Raw genomic sequence first — 6,642 nt, 5'->3', positions numbered from 1 at the left:
TGCAGTTGAGTTGATTTTTAGTTTCCCCCCAGCTTCTTTCACCATTTTTAGTGACAGTCAGTGCCTTGCAAGCTTTTGCTTGTGGCTTCTCATCACACCCTCTAGTCCTGTCTATCTTGGAGTGGCTCTTCTTATTACACAGACGCGGATTTTCTGTACAGATGTGTTGGGTCCCTGCTCATGTGGGGGTTGTAGGCAATGAGTGTGCTGACTCTGTGGTGAGAGCCACTGCCTCTCGCCCTTCCTCTCCCCATTACCGTGTCCCATCTGAGGATTTATGTACAAGCACTATAGAAGCTGTCTGGCTCTGTTGGCAGAGAAGGTGGGATGCAGTAGGGGCAACCAAACTCCGCAGCGTTCGTCAGAACCTGGGCGATGAAGAGTATGTAGGACTATCCCGACAGTGGGAAACTGCTTTGGCCTGTCTCCGGATTGGCCACACTAGGCTTACTCATGGTTTTTTGATGGAGAAGGCGCCTCCTCCCTATTGTGATGACTGTCTGGTTCCTTTGACTGTGCAGTATCTTCTTTTGGAATGCTCAAGTCTTGAGGACCTTCGTCGGCAGTACCTTTCCGGGTGTCGAGCCGACAATGGACCTTACTGTATCTTCTCTCCTCGGTACTTGGGGAAGAGGCTTGCGCTATGGGAGGAGGCACCATCTCCTTTGTGTTAAGTTCCGGCCTTCTCCACAAACTGTAGGACTTTACCATATTTTAGTTTGTGTTTTATACTGTTCTCGTTTAACCTCAATCTTTCCACCATGTTTTAGTTTTGGTTGTTTCTTTAATTTTGTCGTTTTATGCATCATTTTATTTATTCATTCATTTATTTTTGACTTCCTTTTAATGTTTGTGTTCGGTGGCATATGACCTCTGCTGTTGCGCTGCCATGTCACATTTTCATTTATTCTTTCATTTATTCATTCATTCCAATGTCTATGGTGTGGAAAAAGGTGCACAAGATTTCTGTTAGGTTCTCGGCCCCCTCCCCACCGGTGTTGCGATTTCACAGAGAGCTTGTGTCTGCACCAGATGCAGTAGCCTCTGCCTTTGCAAATCAGTTTTATGCTGTCTCAAAAAAGGAATCTTCTCAGCTGTTTGCTACCTTTCGTAGGAATCAGGAGAGACATATAATTTAGACTTTAGCCTCCGTGAGCTGCTTGATGCCCTCTCAGAGTGTAGTGACACTGCTCCTGGGCCTGATGACATTCCATACGCTTTGCTTCGTCATCTGCCAACTGATTCACTTCAGTTTTTATTGGACCTTTTTAACAGGGTTTGGAGTGAGGGTTCTATTCCCAGAAATTAGAAGTTGGATATTGTCCTCTCCATTCCCAAGCCTGGTAAAGATCATTCCCAGGTCACCAACTATCGCCCTATCACTTTAATATCATGTGTATGCAAGCTGTTCGAAAAGATGGTCAATGTCAGGCTTATGTGGTTTCTGGAGAAAGGTTGCTTTTTTTCTACGTCACAGAGTGGTTTCCGTAAGTTACGGTGCACTTCAGACAAGCTTATCAGGCTTGAGGCGTCGATCTGTGAAGCTTTTTCCTCCAAGCAACATCTTGTGGCTGTGTTCTTTGACCATGAGAAGGCTTATGACACTGCCTGGCATCATGGCATCCTCCAACAACTTCATGCCTTTGGTTTACGTGGTAGCCTGCCTGTGTTGCTTGGAGACTTCTTGACTGATCATGTGTTTCGGGTTCGTGTGGGTTCTACCCTCTCTATGCCACTGTGCCAGGAGGGAGGTGTCCCACAGGGGAGTGTCTTAAGTGTTTCCCTGTTTGTAGTGGCCATCAATGGTATCGCAGACACTTTGCCTGCTGGGGTATCCTCATCCCTTTATGTGGATGACATAGCTATATGGTTTTCTGGTTTCCGCATGTCTACTATTGAGCGGCGTATGAAACTTGCCTTGGACAAGATTTCTGCCTGGGCCACATCTAAGGGTTTTCATTTTTCCCCCTCTAAGACTGTGGCTATGCACTTCTGTAGGATGAGATGACGAGGCATTTGGCTATTTCATAAGTAATCACTCAGATCAGGAGGCAGTTGATTTGGACCATATAACAAACTATTCCCTGACCCGTCTCATCACTGCGATTCTGTTAGCGCCTGTATAGAGGGGTGGTCCACCCTCTGCAATGTACTTCCAGGTCCATGACATTGCTACGTTAATTCATGTACATTTTCCCTACCACCTGTGGACCATTCTTAAGTCCGTGGACCCACGCATTGCCACAGTTGGTAGGGCAAGGATGCCACCCGTGTAACTGGCAGGCTATCCCCAGCGCCCAGAATGCCGAACAGAGCGGTCATTCGGGGGGTCGCCCCTGTCTCCATAAGCCCCTTCTTCACTGAAATCGCAAGATGTTCTGCGATCCCACCAGAGAAAGTACCATCAGGCTCGCCAAGGACATAGGAGTGATTCCCAACCTTTGAGAGGCTGCTGCGCTTTTACACAACATCCCTCGTCAGTTGAGAGTCACCGCCTCTACAGTGGCCGCGGGCCTGGCTGCCCACTGACACGCAGCTTCCTTTAGTTCATGCGTGTTATAATACTCGACCTTATGTGCATTAGCCGAGTCCAAGGAAGTGTAACGCGCATCAGAGACAACCTGCACGTCTAATACGACCACTGAGGTCCCCGTGTCAACCAGAAGGTCTGGCCGTCTCATGACTGCTCCAGCACATAACATGTGTTCTTTCCCGACACGATAGTTGGGATTTGCTTGACTCAACTGCCTCCAGGAAATCAACAAGTCTATCGTGCTGGGCGACGCGGATCTCATGCATCATGGAGCACCCCTGGAAGATGTAGTTCAAGGAGGGAGGGGTCCCACACCCTCCCTCACAGCGTAGGTTTTGTCGCTGTATACCACGACCTCTCGATGTTCTGACGGGTACTCACTAAACTACCGCGCAGTTTTACGGCATCCATGTATCGGGATCCACTGAGATGGCCAGATCCTTCGTAGATCCACTGGTGCGAGGACCAGTGAGCTTGCTGGGCTGTACCACGAAGGCCTTCACCGTCATACCGTTGACAGAGGTCCAAGACCCATTGGTTCACCTCTGAGCGACGATCCTGGATCCTGACCCCCTGTATGACAGGCCATCAGGTCTGCTCCAAGCAGTCCAAGATGTACTGGTGCTCACTGAGTGCCTTAATTATTGGGCAAGTTGACTCTTTTAGTTGGTGCAGGGGAGCTGTCTGAAGCAGCGGCACTCGGGTATAAAATGAGGGGACACCAAGTCCACCCCCCTTAAGCCCCATGTGGAAAAAGGCCCGGGGGGTGTCCTTGGGCAGATGTAAAACTTCCCTCACGGCTGCCCTCATGCACCTGTCCAAGTCATTAAGTGTACCAAGATTTACGCTCCCCAGCATGAGTCTGTGGAGGCACCGAGGGTACACTACCTTGCTGATCGCCCATAGCTTCTGCTTAGGGCGCAAGAACGCTGATTTTATGCGCCCAAGCAACTCCCCCAGCATCTCTTGATGGACTTTGAGAGAAGGCCTCCAACCCACGTCCACGCCAAGGTATTTAGTGGTATCGGAGGCAGTAAGCAAGGGCACCAGCCGTCCATCTGCGGTGAGGAACCGGTTGCCAGACCAGATGTACTGTTTGGCTTTCCCGTCCTGCACCACAGCTATAGATTTGCACTTATCAGGATTTACAGTAAGCCCAAATTGGCCCAGATGATAAATCGCTGTGTCAACCAGGACTTGGAGACCTGGCTTGGCGATGGAATTCAGCACCAGATCATCAGCAAACGCAAAGCCTGCAATCCACTGATGACCCAGCCTGATGCCGAGTTGGTTATCCAAGCCTCCTAGTACAAAATCGATAGCAGTGTTAAACACCAGCGGGGAGAGAGGATCCCCTTGCCAGACCCCTCTTCGGGGACAGATGGACGTCCCACAGAGGTCCAACCGAGTGTTGTCATAGCCTTTAGTTATATACAGGATTAGAGGAGGCGGCACGCCCACCCTGCCAAGATGGTGTCTAGGGCGTGATGGTATAGCGAGTCAAACGCCTTACAGACGTCCAACATTGGTACGTACACATCGTACCACCTCCTATAACCCTGGTATACGATCGCACTCGTTATGTTTGTTCTCATAGGAGCCGTCACTAGGTTTAAAAGCGCGCTGCTCCCAGGAGAACAAGTCTGCACCCTGGATCTGTGTGGCCAAAACTGAGTGCAGAATCCTGACCATGTATGATGAGACCGAGATAGGCCGGAACCCAGACGGCCCATCCGGTCTCGGAGTTTTCGGAATCAGAGTGACCCGTGATCATAACAATCGTTCAGGTTGTCCCCTATTAGCAACAAGTTGCAAAGGAGTGTCACCTTCACCGGCCCTAGGCCCCGAAGGTCGGCTAAGGTCGTCCCGTCTGGTCCGGGAGTGCTGATCCTCACCTTTTTCAGGGCCCCTTCCACTTCTTCGATGGAGATGGGTTGCCACAGTTCCCATCTCGGAGGACGGACCGGTGTGGGCACTGGACCACTCCATGGATGGGATGGAGTTTGATACAACTCTGTCCAGAAGGTGATCTTATCCTCCTTGGGAACGTTATCCTCGACATCGATAACCCCATCCAGGATGTCCCGAATCAGCCGACCCCTATCTTTGGCCCACCTCCCTTGAGTCCAGGTGAAGAGTTGCCTTCTCGAACGCCAGATCCTGGGGGCTGCTTGCCCAGTTCTTAACCTCCTCGGGTCTTCTGTCGTCACCGGAACTGCCCTTACGGGCAATTCCTCCATCAGCTGATGGATCAGGCTGTTGGGATCATCCCCGTCCTGGATGGATAGAGTGTCACAAAGAGAGGAGACCACTGCCATGATCTCCCCTCTCCAGTTACTCTCCTGAACTCCTTCTATGGCTCCTTGACTCTCACCACCGGTAGTACCCCTCATCTGAGGTAATAAACTCCGTACTCCTTCTTCACCTTCCAACACTCCTGCATCCCCCACCTCACCCTCCATGCCGGGTGGGCCTCCCTGATGTTGCTGGGAGCTGGCAGAGACCATCTCCTCCACAAGAGCCCGGTGAGCGGCGGACCTTCTGTGAGATTTGATGGCCTCGAGGGACCGGTTAGGAAAGGAATCCAACAGCAGCTGATTGATGGTACAGGCTGCTGCTGGATTCTCTTTCAGGACAGAAGCTTCTCTGGAGGCAAGGAGCCTGGCCTCTATGTCTGTCCATCTGGCCTTGGTCTTAACTGACTCCCTGTCAGAGAAGAAGTGGTCCGGATGCGCACCACGATGATGCACACCCAGACCCCGCTTTGTAGTAAATCTGCGCTCACAGACTGGGCAGGCAAACTCCCCAGCGTCCTCTCTGCCGCTTGGGCCTGATCCATCACTTCTATCACCAAGGTAACTCACAATAATAACATCACTGTGGCAGTGGTATGCAACAATACAGAAAACCGAGCCGAGCCCAGATCGAAATTTGATTAAGTTTGCCTGTTAATACGACCCATAGGGTGATGCTAACAGTTGCCCGACTCCGCCGCTAGGAGGCCTTAATCCTGGAGAGAGTCATAGTTACTCCCGCCGTTCACCGCAAACAGTAGGATAAAACTAACCTGTCTCGCGACGGACTTGGTTCAAAAGGTCAGGTTCCACGATCTATTTGGGTTCATGGTTACATTAGATCTGTCAAGTCCCATAGATTTGAACCAGGTTTAGACCACTTATGTAGCAATTCTCATCTAATGTAGCAATGAACACATGAAGACCAGGAATGGTCCCCAAAAGTTGACAGAGTTCACGTGAACATGCCTGATCTAATGTAAAATTACATTAGTTTGTGAACAAGATTTAGACACTTTTCTTTACACAGGCCAACTAAGGTCACAGACCGTGGACATGTCCTATGTAGCGTGAAGTGTCTTTTGCTACGTGTCTAAATTTTTCATGGCATGGGACTTGACCCATTCTTATGTATCAGAATGCATGTGTTTAGTCACAACTGAAAATTCTAATTTACCTTGGCAATGTAATGTATCAGAACGAAACAGCCATGGCTACATAAGGTGAATCTTAGCAATGTAGTGTATCAGTCAGAAACCCTCTTGGCTAAAATTTTTTTTTTTTTTTTTTTTTTTTTTTTTTTTTTAAAGGAATGAGAGTTCTTAGTACTTCCAACAATATATTTAGATATTTCCTGTGCATATGATTAACACCAACTTCCGTGGGTTTTCTCATTTTCTTGATTTCAAGTTTGACTGTTTTATAGGTAATATATATATATATATATATATATATATATATATATATATATTTTTTCATATGCATTAATCTCTGTCCTTTCCTAAAATCAGTCACTGAGGAGAGAGAATTTTGAAATTCTATTATAATAAAATTGTAATAAAATCAAAGAAGTGAAAAGAATCCAGATAATCTCAATGCTGAAAAGAAAATGATCAATTCAGGGCATATATGTGTGAGAACATTCATTGAAGACAAAGTATATTTTACGTGGTTCTATCACATAGTATAATAAATGCCACAAAAAAAAAAAAAAATTATTGATGCTGAAAAGAAAATGATTTATTCTAGGTATATTGATTGATTGATTGATTGAAAATAATTAAAATCTGGCGGCGCAACTGCCAAGGTCATATG

The sequence above is a fragment of the Coenobita brevimanus genome, chromosome 78 (genome assembly GCF_032717465.1).
Source record: "Coenobita brevimanus isolate Jiangsu-jjx chromosome 78, ASM3271746v2, whole genome shotgun sequence".
NCBI classification, from domain to species: domain Eukaryota; kingdom Metazoa; phylum Arthropoda; class Malacostraca; order Decapoda; family Coenobitidae; genus Coenobita; species Coenobita brevimanus.
Note: the sequence above shows the minus strand (reverse complement) of the source record.